The sequence below is a fragment of the Triturus cristatus genome, chromosome 11, assembly GCF_964204655.1.
Source record: "Triturus cristatus chromosome 11, aTriCri1.1, whole genome shotgun sequence".
Lineage (NCBI taxonomy): Eukaryota > Metazoa > Chordata > Amphibia > Caudata > Salamandridae > Triturus > Triturus cristatus.
This window is the reverse complement of record NC_140594.1, coordinates 1,144,271,947-1,144,285,641: the sequence shown is the minus strand read 5'-3', so window position 1 is coordinate 1,144,285,641 and position 13,695 is coordinate 1,144,271,947. Positions and strand designations below refer to the sequence as shown.

The window sequence follows — 13,695 nt, the reverse complement described above, 5'->3', positions numbered from 1 at the left end:
CTCTGATAAAACATTTTTCTGAGCCGCAGTTACATCCGATGGTTACAAGGTGGCGCTGCATTCAGGTGAGAGCACAAGTATGCACTAAATCTTGGGGACTTTTGCCAGATTTATCGGTGGATCTTGCCTAATATTTTCAGAGGCTAGATATCGCCTAGAAATGCTTTTTAAAATAGGGATGCTGGGTTTATAATGTCTGGTCGGGGCTCAGCCCTTTCATTGCCTGCCCCCAGCAAAATATTTATTATCAGCACATGTGAGTGGTGAGTGCTTTATGGAAAATAGCATAAATTGGAACAATGAATGTAGCAGATGAGGCGATCGAGATGTCTACCTACGTGTTTGTTTATTTTTTTATATAACGGCTGATTATTCTGTTTCTGATATTTCAGTTTTGTGACATGTTGCATTAAAATATATCCTGCTTGGAGAATATATAAATATTTGCACTGCGTTGGCCGGGAATCGAACCCGGGTCAACTGCTTGGAAGGCAGCTATGCTCACCACTATACCACCAACACCCTCTGATGTGTGTCCTCTAGGTTCCAGATGTTACAACGCCGAGTGCAGTGGCAATCTTGCACCGGTTCCAATGGTGCATTTGGTGTGGATACCAACATGAAAAGCTGTAGAAATTGTCTTGCAGAGGGTAAAGAACTGGGGATTGAAACCAAGGATAAAGCTGTGCAGAAGAGAAGAAATGGAAAGCAGCAGTACAAATAGTGGAAATGAGCATATGGGCAGCATCGGAAGCAAAGCAGCGAAGAGAAAGGGAGTAAATTCCATGAAATGCATAGGAGATTGATAAAAGCAGAACAAAAAGGGAAGAATTAAATTCAAAGCATGCCCCGAAAAACGTGTGAAGGTCCCACCTGTCATTTATGCTTCTAATTGGGTATCTTTACTTTCAAAGTATAGGGTTGATCCTTTGACGATCACTCTCTTGATTTACAGCAGAGACAGATAGTTGAGAAGTCTTTTCTCACATAGCTAGCACAAGCCTGCGCTTTTCCTTGCTGGCAGGGTGGAAATGACAGATTAGTCCTAGGAAGAAAAATCAAGCAATATTAGCAGAGGATGGTTTCGATCCATCGACCTCTGGGTTATGGGCCCAGCACGCTTCCGCTGCGCCACTCTGCTCCCTTGTGAAAGTGCTCTCTTTATGCAGAGGAGGAGCTTTCAGCGGAGTGGCAAGGGATTGGTGGGGCTCTCTCCTCATTTGCCTAAGCACATCGCAAGGTATGCTGGGTACAGAAAATCTTCATCTTCCCCACTCACAGTCAGTCATAACTGAAAGTGCAGACCCTCTTAGGAATTAGCCGTTTCAGGCCTTTACCAAGACAGCAGCTCTCTGTCCCTGTCCTTTCTCTGTGATCCTAGCACTAGCATACTCAGGATTTGGCTTTACCTGGGAGCCAGAGATCTACCCGATGAGGGCTTGCCCGGTGTGAGGCTTTTGAGCGTTTGGGAGCGTTCGGGACGTGAGAGGACGCTGGACAGGAAACTATGCCAATTTCAAGTATCCAACCTTCCTGCTGCAGTGAGAGGCTCTTTCCGTGGAAATCTGCCACTTGGAGTCCTCTCAACTTGCCCTCTGATAAAACATTTTTCTGAGCCGCAGTTACATCCGATGGTTACAAGGTGGCGCTGCATTCAGGTGAGAGCACAAGTATGCACAAAATCTTGGGGACTTTTGCCAGATTTATCGGTGGATCTTGCCTATTATTTTCAGAGGCTAGATATCGCCTAGAAATGCTTTTTAACATAGGGATGCTGGGGTTATAATGTCTGGTCGGGGCTCAGCCCTTTCATTGCCTGCCCCCAGCAAAATATTTATTATCAGCACATGTGAGTGGTGAGTGCTTTATGGAAAATAGCATATATTGGGACAATGAATGTAGCAGATGAGGCGATCGAGATGTCTACCTACGTGTTTGATTATTTTTTTATATAACGGCTGATTATTCTGTTTCTGATATTTCAGTTTTGTGACATGTTGCATTAAAATATATCCTGCTTGGAGAATATATAAATATTTGCACTGCGTTGGCCGGGAATCGAACCCGGGTCAACTGCTTGGAAGGCAGCTATGCTCACCACTATACCACCAACGCCCTCTGATGTGTGTCCTCTAGGTTCCAGATGTTACAACGCCGAGTGCAGTGGCAATCTTGCACCGGTTCCAATGGTGCATTTGGTGTGGATACCAACATGAAAAGCAGTAGAAATTGTCTTGCAGAGGGTAAAGAACTGGGGATTGAAACCAAGGATAAAGCTGTGCAGAAGAGAAGAAATGGAAAGCAGCAGTACAAATAGTGGAAATGAGCATATGGGCAGCATCGGAAGCAAAGCAGCGAAGAGAAAGGGAGTAAATTCCATGAAATGCATAGGAGATTGATAAAAGCAGAACAAAAAGGGAAGAATTAAATTCAAAGCATGCCCCGAAAAACGTGTGAAGGTCCCACCTGTCATTTATGCTTCTAATTGGGTATCTTTACTTTCAAAGTATAGGGTTGATCCTTTGACGATCACTCTCTTGATTTACAGCAGAGACAGATAGTTGAGAAGTCTTTTCTCACATAGCTAGCACAAGCCTGCGCTTTTCCTTGCTGGCAGGGTGGAAATGACAGATTAGTCCTAGGAAGAAAAATCAAGCAATATTAGCAGAGGATGGTTTCGATCCATCGACCTCTGGGTTATGGGCCCAGCACGCTTCCGCTGCGCCACTCTGCTCCCTTGTGAAAGTGCTCTCTTTATGCAGAGGAGGAGCTTTCAGCGGAGTGGCAAGGGATTGGTGGGGCTCTCTCCTCATTTGCCTAAGCACATCGCAAGGTATGCTGGGTACAGAAAATCTTCATCTTCCCCACTCACAGTCAGTCATAACTGAAAGTGCAGACCCTCTTAGGAATTAGCCGTTTCAGGCCTTTACCAAGACAGCAGCTCTCTGTCCCTGTCCTTTCTCTGTGATCCTAGCACTAGCATACTCAGGATTTGGCTTTACCTGGGAGCCAGATATCTACCCGGTGAGGGGAGGCTTTTGAGCGTTTGGGAGCGTTCAGGACGCTGGACAGGAAACTATGCCAATTTGAAGTATCCAACCTTCCTGCTGCAGTGAGAGGCTCTTTCCGTGGAAATTTGCCACTTGGAGTCCTCTCAACTTGCCCTCTGATAAAACATTTTTCTGAGCCGCAGTTACATCCGATGGTTACAAGGTGGCGCTGCATTCAGGTGAGAACACAAGTATGCACAAAATCTTGGGGACTTTTGCCAGATTTATCGGTGGATCTTGCCTATTATTTTCAGAGGCTAGATATCGCCTAGAAATGCTTTTTAACATAGGGATGCTGGGGTTATAATTTCTGGTCGGGGCTCAGCCCTTTCATTGCCTGCCCCCAGCAAAATATTTATTATCAGCACATGTGAGTGGTGAGTGCTTTATGGAAAATAGCATATATTGGGACAATGAATGTAGCAGATGAGGCGATCGAGATGTCTACCTACGTGTTTGATTATTTTTTTATATAACGGCTGATTGTTCTGTTTCTGATATTTCAGTTTTGTGACATGTTGCATTAAAATATATCCTGCTTGGAGAATATATAAATATTTGCACTGCGTTGGCCGGGAATCGAACCCGGGTCAACTGCTTGGAAGGCAGCTATGCTCACCACTATACCACCAACGCCCTCTGATGTGTGTCCTCTAGGTTCCAGATGTTACAATGCCGAGTGCAGTGGCAATCTTGCACCGGTTCCAATGGTGCATTTGGTGTGGATACCAACATGAAAAGCTGTAGAAATTGTCTTGCAGAGGGTAAAGAACTGGGGATTGAAACCAAGGATAAAGCTGTGCAGAAGAGAAGAAATGGAAAGCAGCAGTACAAATAGTGGAAATGAGCATATGGGCAGCATCGGAAGCAAAGCAGCGAAGAGAAAGGGAGTAAATTCCATGAAATGCATAGGAGATTGATAAAAGCAGAACAAAAAGGGAAGAATTAAATTCAAAGCATGCCCCCGAAAAACGTGTGAAGGTCCCACCTGTCATTTATGCTTCTAATTGGGTATCTTTACTTTCAAAGTATAGGGTTGATCCTTTGACGATCACTCTCTTGATTTACAGCAGAGACAGATAGTTGAGAAGTCTTTTCTCACATAGCTAGCACAAGCCTGCGCTTTTCCTTGCTGGCAGGGTGGAAATGACAGATTAGTCCTAGGAAGAAAAATCAAGCAATATTAGCAGAGGATGGTTTCGATCCATCGACCTCTGGGTTATGGGCCCAGCACGCTTCTGCTGCGCCACTCTGCTCCCTTGTGAAAGTGCTCTCTTTATGCAGAGGAGGAGCTTTCAGCGGAGTGGCAAGGGATTGGTGGGGCTCTCTCCTCATTTGCCTAAGCACATCGCAAGGTATGCTGGGTACAGAAAATCTTCATCTTCCCCACTCACAGTCAGTCATAACTGAAAGTGCAGACCCTCTTAGGAATTAGCCGTTTCAGGCCTTTACCAAGACAGCAGCTCTCTGTCCCTGTCCTTTCTCTGTGATCCTAGCACTAGCATACTCAGGATTTGGCTTTACCTGGGAGCCAGAGATCTACCCGGTGAGTGCGAGGCTTTTGAGGGTTTGGGAGCGTTCGGGACGTGAGAGGACGCTGGACAGGAAACTATGCCAATTTGAAGTATCCAACCTTCCTGCTGCAGTGAGAGGCTCTTTCCGTGGAAATCTGCCACTTGGAGTCCTCTCAACTTGCCCTCTGATAAAACATTTTTGTGAGCCGCAGTTACATCCGATGGTTACAAGGTGGTGCTGCATTCAGGTGAGAACACAAGTATGCACAAAATCTTGGGGACTTTTGCCAGATTTATCGGTGGATCTTGCCTATTATTTTCAGAGGCTAGATATCGCCTAGAAATGCTTTTTAACATAGGGATGCTGGGGTTATAATTTCTGGTCGGGGCTCAGCCCATTCATTGCCTGCCCCCAGCAAAATATTTATTATCAGCACATGTGAGTGGTGAGTGCTTTATGGAAAATAGCATATATTGGGACAATGAATGTAGCAGATGAGGCGATCGAGATGTCTACCTACGTGTTTGATTATTTTTTTATATAACGGCTGATTATTCTGTTTCTGATATTTCAGTTTTGTGACATGTTGCATTAAAATATATCCTGCTTGGAGAATATATAAATATTTGCACTGCGTTGGCCGGGAATCGAACCCAGGTCAACTGCTTGGAAGGCAGCTATGCTCACCACTATACCACCAACGCCCTCTGATGTGTGTCCTCTAGGTTCCAGATGTTACAACGCCGAGTGCAGTGGCAATCTTGCACCGGTTCCAATGGTGCATTTGGTGTGGATACCAACATGAAAAGCAGTAGAAATTGTCTTGCAGAGGGTAAAGAACTGGGGATTGAAACCAAGGATAAAGCTGTGCAGAAGAGAAGAAATGGAAAGCAGCAGTACAAATAGTGGAAATGAGCATATGGGCAGCATCGGAAGCAAAGCAGCGAAGAGAAAGGGAGTAAATTCCATGAAATGCATAGGAGATTGATAAAAGCAGAACAAAAAGGGAAGAATGAAATTCAAAGCATGCCCCGAAAAACGTGTGAAGGTCCCACCTGTCATTTATGCTTCTAATTGGGTACCTTTACTTTCAAAGTATAGGGTTGATCCTTTGACGATCACTCTCTTGATTTACAGCAGAGACAGATAGTTGAGAAGTCTTTTCTCACATAGCTAGCACAAGCCTGCGCTTTTCCTTGCTGGCAGGGTGGAAATGACAGATTAGTCCTAGGAAGAAAAATCAAGCAATATTAGCAGAGGATGGTTTCGATCCATCGACCTCTGGGTTATGGGCCCAGCACGCTTACGCTGCGCCACTCTGCTCCCTTGTGAAAGTGCTCTCTTTATGCAGAGGAGGAGCTTTCAGCGGAGTGGCAAGGGATTGGTGGGGCTCTCTCCTCATTTGCCTAAGCACATCGCAAGGTATGCTGGGTACAGAAAATCTTCATCTTCCCCACTCACATTCAGTCATAACTGAAAGTGCAGACCCTCTTAGGAATTAGCCGTTTCAGGCCTTTACCAAGACAGCAGCTCTCTGTCCCTGTCCTTTCTCTGTGATCCTAGCACTAGCATACTCAGGATTTGGCTTTACCTGGGAGCCAGAGATCTACCCGGTGAGGGCTTGCCCGGTGTGAGGCTTTTGAGCGTTTGGGAGCGTTTGGGACGTGAGAGGACGCTGGACAGGAAACTATGCCAATTTGAAGTATCCAACCTTCCAGCTGCAGTGAGAGGCTCTTTCCGTGGAAATCTGGCACTTGGAGTCCTCTCAACTTGCCCTCTGATAAAACATTTTTCTGAGCCGCAGTTACATCCGATGGTTACAAGGTGGCGCTGCATTCAGGTGAGAGCACAAGTATGCACAAAATCTTGGGGACTTTTGCCAGATTTATCGGTGGATCTTGCCTATTATTTTCAGAGGCTAGATATCGCCTATAAATGCTTTTTAACATAGGGATGCTGGGGTTATAATGTCTGGTCGGGGCTCAGCCCTTTCATTGCCTGCCCCCAGCAAAATATTTATTATCAGCACATGTGAGTGCTGAGTGCTTTATGGAAAATAGCATATATTGGGACAATGAATGTAGCAGATGAGGCGATCGAGATGTCTACCTACGTGTTTGTTTATTTTTTTATATAACGGCTGATTATTCTGTTTCTGATATTTCAGTTTTGTGACATGTTGCATTAAAATATATCCTGCTTGGAGAATATATAAATATTTGCACTGCGTTGGCCGGGAATCGAACCCGGGTCAACTGCTTGGAAGGCAGCTATGCTCACCACTATACCACCAACGCCCTCTGGTGTGTGTCCTCTAGGTTCCAGATGTTACAACGCCGAGTGCAGTGGCAATCTTGCACCCGTTCCAATGGTGCATTTGGTGTGGATTCCAACATGAAAAGCAGTAGAAATTGTCTTGCAGAGGGTAAAGAACTGGGGATTGAAACCAAGGACAAAGCTGTGCAGAAGAGAAGAAATGGAAAGCAGCAGTACAAATAGTGGAAATGAGCATATGGGCAGCATCGGAAGCAAAGCAGCGAAGAGAAAGGGAGTAAATTCCATGAAATGCATAGGAGATTGATAAAAGCAGAACAAAAAGGGAAGAATGAAATTCAAAGCATGCCCCGAAAAACGTGTGAAGGTCCCACCTGTCATTTATGCTTCTAATTGGGTATCTTTACTTTCAAAGTATAGGGTTGATCCTTTGACGATCACTCTCTTGATTTACAGCAGAGACAGATAGTTGAGAAGTCTTTTCTCACATAGCTAGCACAAGCCTGCGCTTTTCCTTGCTGGCAGGGTGGAAATGACAGATTAGTCCTAGGAAGAAAAATCAAGCAATATTAGCAGAGGATGGTTTCGATCCATCGACCTCTGGGTTATGGGCCCAGCACGCTTCCGCTGCGCCACTCTGCTCCCTTGTGAAAGTGCTCTCTTTATGCAGAGGAGGAGCTTTCAGCGGAGTGGCAAGGGATTGGTGGGGCTCTCTCCTCATTTGCCTAAGCACATCGCAAGGTATGCTGGGTACAGAAAATCTTCATCTTCCCCACTCACATTCAGTCATAACTGAAAGTGCAGACCCTCTTAGGAATTAGCCGTTTCAGGCCTTTACCAAGACAGCAGCTCTCTGTCCCTGTCCTTTCTCTGTGATCCTAGCACTAGCATACTCAGGATTTGGCTTTACCTGGGAGCCAGAGATCTACCCGGTGAGGGCGAGGCTTTTGAGCGTTTGGGAGCGTTTGGGACGTGAGAGGACGCTGGACAGGAAACTATGCCAATTTGAAGTATCCAACCTTCCAGCTGCAGTGAGAGGCTCTTTCCGTGGAAATCTGGCACTTGGAGTCCTCTCAACTTGCCCTCTGATATAACATTTTTCTGAGCCGCAGTTACATCCGATGGTTACAAGGTGGCGCTGCATTCAGGTGAGAGCACAAGTATGCACAAAATCTTGGGGACTTTTGCCAGATTTATCGGTGGATCTTGCCTATTATTTTCAGAGGCTAGATATCGCCTATAAATGCTTTTTAACATAGGGATGCTGGGGTTATAATGTCTGGTCGGGGCTCAGCCCTTTCATTGCCTGCCCCCAGCAAAATATTTATTATCAGCACATGTGAGTGCTGAGTGCTTTATGGAAAATAGCATATATTGGGACAATGAATGTAGCAGATGAGGCGATCGAGATGTCTACCTACGTGTTTGTTTATTTTTTTATATAACGGCTGATTATTCTGTTTCTGATATTTCAGTTTTGTGACATGTTGCATTAAAATATATCCTGCTTGGAGAATATATAAATATTTGCACTGCGTTGGCCGGGAATCGAACCCGGGTCAACTGCTTGGAAGGCAGCTATGCTCACCACTATACCACCAACGCCCTCTGGTGTGTGTCCTCTAGGTTCCAGATGTTACAACGCCGAGTGCAGTGGCAATCTTGCACCCGTTCCAATGGTGCATTTGGTGTGGATTCCAACATGAAAAGCAGTAGAAATTGTCTTGCAGAGGGTAAAGAACTGGGGATTGAAACCAAGGACAAAGCTGTGCAGAAGAGAAGAAATGGAAAGCAGCAGTACAAATAGTGGAAATGAGCATATGGGCAGCATCGGAAGCAAAGCAGCGAAGAGAAAGGGAGTAAATTCCATGAAATGCATAGGAGATTGATAAAAGCAGAACAAAAAGGGAAGAATGAAATTCAAAGCATGCCCCGAAAAACGTGTGAAGGTCCCACCTGTCATTTATGCTTCTAATTGGGTATCTTTACTTTCAAAGTATAGGGTTGATCCTTTGACGATCACTCTCTTGATTTACAGCAGAGACAGATAGTTGAGAAGTCTTTTCTCACATAGCTAGCACAAGCCTGCGCTTTTCCTTGCTGGCAGGGTGGAAATGACAGATTAGTCCTAGGAAGAAAAATCAAGCAATATTAGCAGAGGATGGTTTCGATCCATCGACCTCTGGGTTATGGGCCCAGCACGCTTCCGCTGCGCCACTCTGCTCCCTTGTGAAAGTGCTCTCTTTATGCAGAGGAGGAGCTTTCAGCGGAGTGGCAAGGGATTGGTGGGGCTCTCTCCTCATTTGCCTAAGCACATCGCAAGGTATGCTGGGTACAGAAAATCTTCATCTTCCCCACTCACATTCAGTCATAACTGAAAGTGCAGACCCTCTTAGGAATTAGCCGTTTCAGGCCTTTACCAAGACAGCAGCTCTCTGTCCCTGTCCTTTCTCTGTGATCCTAGCACTAGCATACTCAGGATTTGGCTTTACCTGGGAGCCAGAGATCTACCCGGTGAGGGCGAGGCTTTTGAGCGTTTGGGAGCGTTTGGGACGTGAGAGGACGCTGGACAGGAAACTATGCCAATTTGAAGTATCCAACCTTCCAGCTGCAGTGAGAGGCTCTTTCCGTGGAAATCTGGCACTTGGAGTCCTCTCAACTTGCCCTCTGATAAAACATTTTTCTGAGCCGCAGTTACATCCGATGGTTACAAGGTGGCGCTGCATTCAGGTGAGAGCACAAGTATGCACAAAATCTTGGGGACTTTTGCCAGATTTATCGGTGGATCTTGCCTATTATTTTCAGAGGCTAGATATCGCCTATAAATGCTTTTTAACATAGGGATGCTGGGGTTATAATGTCTGGTCGGGGCTCAGCCCTTTCATTGCCTGCCCCCAGCAAAATATTTATTATCAGCACATGTGAGTGCTGAGTGCTTTATGGAAAATAGCATATATTGGGACAATGAATGTAGCAGATGAGGCGATCGAGATGTCTACCTACGTGTTTGTTTATTTTTTTATATAACGGCTGATTATTCTGTTTCTGATATTTCAGTTTTGTGACATGTTGCATTAAAATATATCCTGCTTGGAGAATATATAAATATTTGCACTGCGTTGGCTGGGAATCGAACCCGGGTCAACTGCTTGGAAGGCAGCTATGCTCACCACTATACCACCAACGCCCTCTGGTGTTTGTCCTCTAGGTTCCAGATGTTACAACGCCGAGTGCAGTGGCAATCTTGCACCCGTTCCAATGGTGCATTTGGTGTGGATTCCAACATGAAAAGCAGTAGAAATTGTCTTGCAGAGGGTAAAGAACTGGGGATTGAAACCAAGGACAAAGCTGTGCAGAAGAGAAGAAATGGAAAGCAGCAGTACAAATAGTGGAAATGAGCATATGGGCAGCATCGGAAGCAAAGCAGCGAAGAGAAAGGGAGTAAATTCCATGAAATGCATAGGAGATTGATAAAAGCAGAACAAAAAGGGAAGAATGAAATTCAAAGCATGCCCCGAAAAACGTGTGAAGGTCCCACCTGTCATTTATGCTTCTAATTGGGTATCTTTACTTTCAAAGTATAGGGTTGATCCTTTGACGATCACTCTCTTGATTTACAGCAGAGACAGATAGTTGAGAAGTCTTTTCTCACATAGCTAGCACAAGCCTGCGCTTTTCCTTGCTGGCAGGGTGGAAATGACAGATTAGTCCTAGGAAGAAAAATCAAGCAATATTAGCAGAGGATGGTTTCGATCCATCGACCTCTGGGTTATGGGCCCAGCACGCTTCCGCTGCGCCACTCTGCTCCCTTGTGAAAGTGCTCTCTTTATGCAGAGGAGGAGCTTTCAGCGGAGTGGCAAGGGATTGGTGGGGCTCTCTCCTCATTTGCCTAAGCACATCGCAAGGTATGCTGGGTACAGAAAATCTTCATCTTCCCCACTCACATTCAGTCATAACTGAAAGTGCAGACCCTCTTAGGAATTAGCCGTTTCAGGCCTTTACCAAGACAGCAGCTCTCTGTCCCTGTCCTTTCTCTGTGATCCTAGCACTAGCATACTCAGGATTTGGCTTTACCTGGGAGCCAGAGATCTACCCGGTGAGGGCTTGCCCGGTGTGAGGCTTTTGAGCGTTTGGGAGCGTTCGGGACGTGAGAGGACGCTGGACAGGAAACTATGCCAATTTGAAGTATCCAACCTTCCAGCTGCAGTGAGAGGCTCTTTCCGTGGAAATCTGGCACTTGGAGTCCTCTCAACTTGCCCTCTGATAAAACATTTTTCTGAGCCGCAGTTACATCCGATGGTTACAAGGTGGCGCTGCATTCAGGTGAGAGCACAAGTATGCACAAAATCTTGGGGACTTTTGCCAGATTTATCGGTGGATCTTGCCTATTATTTTCAGAGGCTAGATATCGCCTATAAATGCTTTTTAAAATAGGGATGCTGGGGTTATAATGTCTGGTCGGGGCTCAGCCCTTTCATTGCCTGCCCCCAGCAAAATATTTATTATCAGCACATGTGAGTGCTGAGTGCTTTATGGAAAATAGCATATATTGGGACAATGAATGTAGCAGATGAGGCGATCGAGATGTCTACCTACGTGTTTGTTTATTTTTTTATATAACGGCTGATTATTCTGTTTCTGATATTTCAGTTTTGTGACATGTTGCATTAAAATATATCCTGCTTGGAGAATATATAAATATTTGCACTGCGTTGGCCGGGAATCGAACCCGGGTCAACTGCTTGGAAGGCAGCTATGCTCACCACTATACCACCAACGCCCTCTGATGTGTGTGCTCCAGGTTCCAGATGTTACAACGCCGAGTGCAGTGGCAATCTTGCACCCGTTCCAATGGTGCATTTGGTGTGGAAACCAACATGAAAAGCAGTAGAAATTGTCTTGCAGAGGGTAAAGAACTGGGGATTGAAACCAAGGATAAAGCTGTGCAGAAGAGAAGAAATGGAAAGCAGCAGTACAAATAGTGGAAATGAGCATATGGGCAGCATCGGAAGCAAAGCAGCGAAGAGAAAGGGAGTAAATTCCATGAAATGCATAGGAGATTGATAAAAGCAGAACAAAAAGGGAAGAATTAAATTCAAAGCATGCCCCGAAAAACGTGTGAAGGTCCCACCTGTCATTTATGCTTCTAATTGGGTATCTTTACTTTCAAAGTATAGGGTTGATCCTTTGACGATCACTCTCTTGATTTACAGCAGAGACAGATAGTTGAGAAGTCTTTTCTCACATAGCTAGCACAAGCCTGCGCTTTTCCTTGCTGGCAGGGTGGAAATGACAGATTAGTCCTAGGAAGAAAAATCAAGCAATATTAGCAGAGGATGGTTTCGATCCATCGACCTCTGGGTTATGAGCCCAGCACTCTTCCGCTGCGCCACTCTGCTCCCTTGTGAAAGTGCTCTCTTTATGCAGAGGAGGAGCTTTCAGCGGAGTGGCAAGGGATTGGTGGGGCTCTCTCCTCATTTGCCTAAGCACATCGCAAGGTATGCTGGGTACAGAAAATCTTCATCTTCCCCACTCACAGTCAGTCATAACTGAAAGTGCAGACCCTCTTAGGAATTAGCCGTTTCAGGCCTTTACCAAGACAGCAGCTCTCTGTCCCTGTCCTTTCTCTGTGATCCTAGCACTAGCATACTCAGGATTTGGCTTTACCTGGGAGCCAGAGATCTACCCGGTGAGTGCGAGGCTTTTGAGCGTTTGGGAGCGTTCGGGACGTGAGAGGACGCTGGACAGGAAACTATGCCAATTTGAAGTATCCAACCTTCCTGCTGCAGTGAGAGGCTCTTTCCGTGGAAATCTGCCACTTGGAGTCCTCTCAACTTGCCCTCTGATAAAACATTTTTGTGAGCCGCAGTTACATCCGATGGTTACAAGGTGGCGCTGCATTCAGGTGAGAACACAAGTATGCACAAAATCTTGGGGACTTTTGCCAGATTTATCGGTGGATCTTGCCTATTATTTTCAGAGGCTAGATATCGCCTAGAAATGCTTTTTAACATAGGGATGCTGGGGTTATAATTTCTGGTCGGGGCTCAGCCCATTCATTGCCTGCTCCCAGCAAAATATTTATTATCAGCACATGTGAGTGGTGAGTGCTTTATGGAAAATAGCATATATTGGGACAATGAATGTAGCAGATGAGGCGATCGAGATGTCTACCTACGTGTTTGATTATTTTTTTATATAACGGCTGATTATTCTGTTTCTGATATTTCAGTTTTGTGACATGTTGCATTAAAATATATCCTGCTTGGAGAATATATAAATATTTGCACTGCGTTGGCCGGGAATCGAACCCAGGTCAACTGCTTGGAAGGCAGCTATGCTCACCACTATACCACCAACGCCCTCTGATGTGTGTCCTCTAGGTTCCAGATGTTACAACGCCGAGTGCAGTGGCAATCTTGCACCGGTTCCAATGGTGCATTTGGTGTGGATACCAACATGAAAAGCAGTAGAAATTGTCTTGCAGAGGGTAAAGAACTGGGGATTGAAATCAAGGACAAAGCTGTGCAGAAGAGAAGAAATGGAAAGCAGCAGTACAAATAGTGGAAATGAGCATATGGGCAGCATCGGAAGCAAAGCAGCGAAGAGTAAGGGAGTAAATTCCATGAAATGCATAGGAGATTCATAAAAGCAGAACAAAAAGGGAAGAATGAAATTCAAAGCATGCCCCGAAAAACGTGTGAAGGTCCCACCTGTCATTTATGCTTCTAATTGGGTATCTTTACTTTCAAAGTATAGGGTTGATCCTTTCACGATCACTCTCTTGATTTACAGCAGAGACAGATAGTTGAGAAGTCTTTTCTCACATAGCTAGCACAAGCCTGCGCTTTTCCTT

The 13,695-nt window shown here is 45.4% G+C and overlaps 8 non-coding genes across 8 annotated transcripts; all 8 read right to left on the bottom strand.

Moving 5' to 3' along the window:
* Nucleotides 1-450: 450 nt before the first annotated feature.
* On the bottom strand, nucleotides 451-522 carry TRNAG-UCC (transfer RNA glycine (anticodon UCC)). Its single transcript has one exon. It is a non-coding gene; the product is annotated as a tRNA-Gly (tRNA).
* A 1,521-nt stretch (nucleotides 523-2,043) lies between these two features.
* On the bottom strand, nucleotides 2,044-2,115 carry TRNAG-UCC (transfer RNA glycine (anticodon UCC)). The gene has a single exon. It is a non-coding gene; the product is annotated as a tRNA-Gly (tRNA).
* A 1,499-nt stretch (nucleotides 2,116-3,614) lies between these two features.
* Nucleotides 3,615-3,686, bottom strand: TRNAG-UCC (transfer RNA glycine (anticodon UCC)). Its single transcript has one exon. It is a non-coding gene; the product is annotated as a tRNA-Gly (tRNA).
* A 1,511-nt stretch (nucleotides 3,687-5,197) lies between these two features.
* TRNAG-UCC (transfer RNA glycine (anticodon UCC)) lies at nucleotides 5,198-5,269 on the bottom strand. The gene has a single exon. It is a non-coding gene; the product is annotated as a tRNA-Gly (tRNA).
* Nucleotides 5,270-6,790: 1,521 nt separating this feature from the next.
* Nucleotides 6,791-6,862, bottom strand: TRNAG-UCC (transfer RNA glycine (anticodon UCC)). Its single transcript has one exon. It is a non-coding gene; the product is annotated as a tRNA-Gly (tRNA).
* A 1,510-nt stretch (nucleotides 6,863-8,372) lies between these two features.
* Nucleotides 8,373-8,444, bottom strand: TRNAG-UCC (transfer RNA glycine (anticodon UCC)). The gene has a single exon. It is a non-coding gene; the product is annotated as a tRNA-Gly (tRNA).
* A 3,103-nt stretch (nucleotides 8,445-11,547) lies between these two features.
* Nucleotides 11,548-11,619, bottom strand: TRNAG-UCC (transfer RNA glycine (anticodon UCC)). Its single transcript has one exon. It is a non-coding gene; the product is annotated as a tRNA-Gly (tRNA).
* A 1,510-nt stretch (nucleotides 11,620-13,129) lies between these two features.
* Nucleotides 13,130-13,201, bottom strand: TRNAG-UCC (transfer RNA glycine (anticodon UCC)). The gene has a single exon. It is a non-coding gene; the product is annotated as a tRNA-Gly (tRNA).
* Nucleotides 13,202-13,695: the final 494 nt, after the last annotated feature.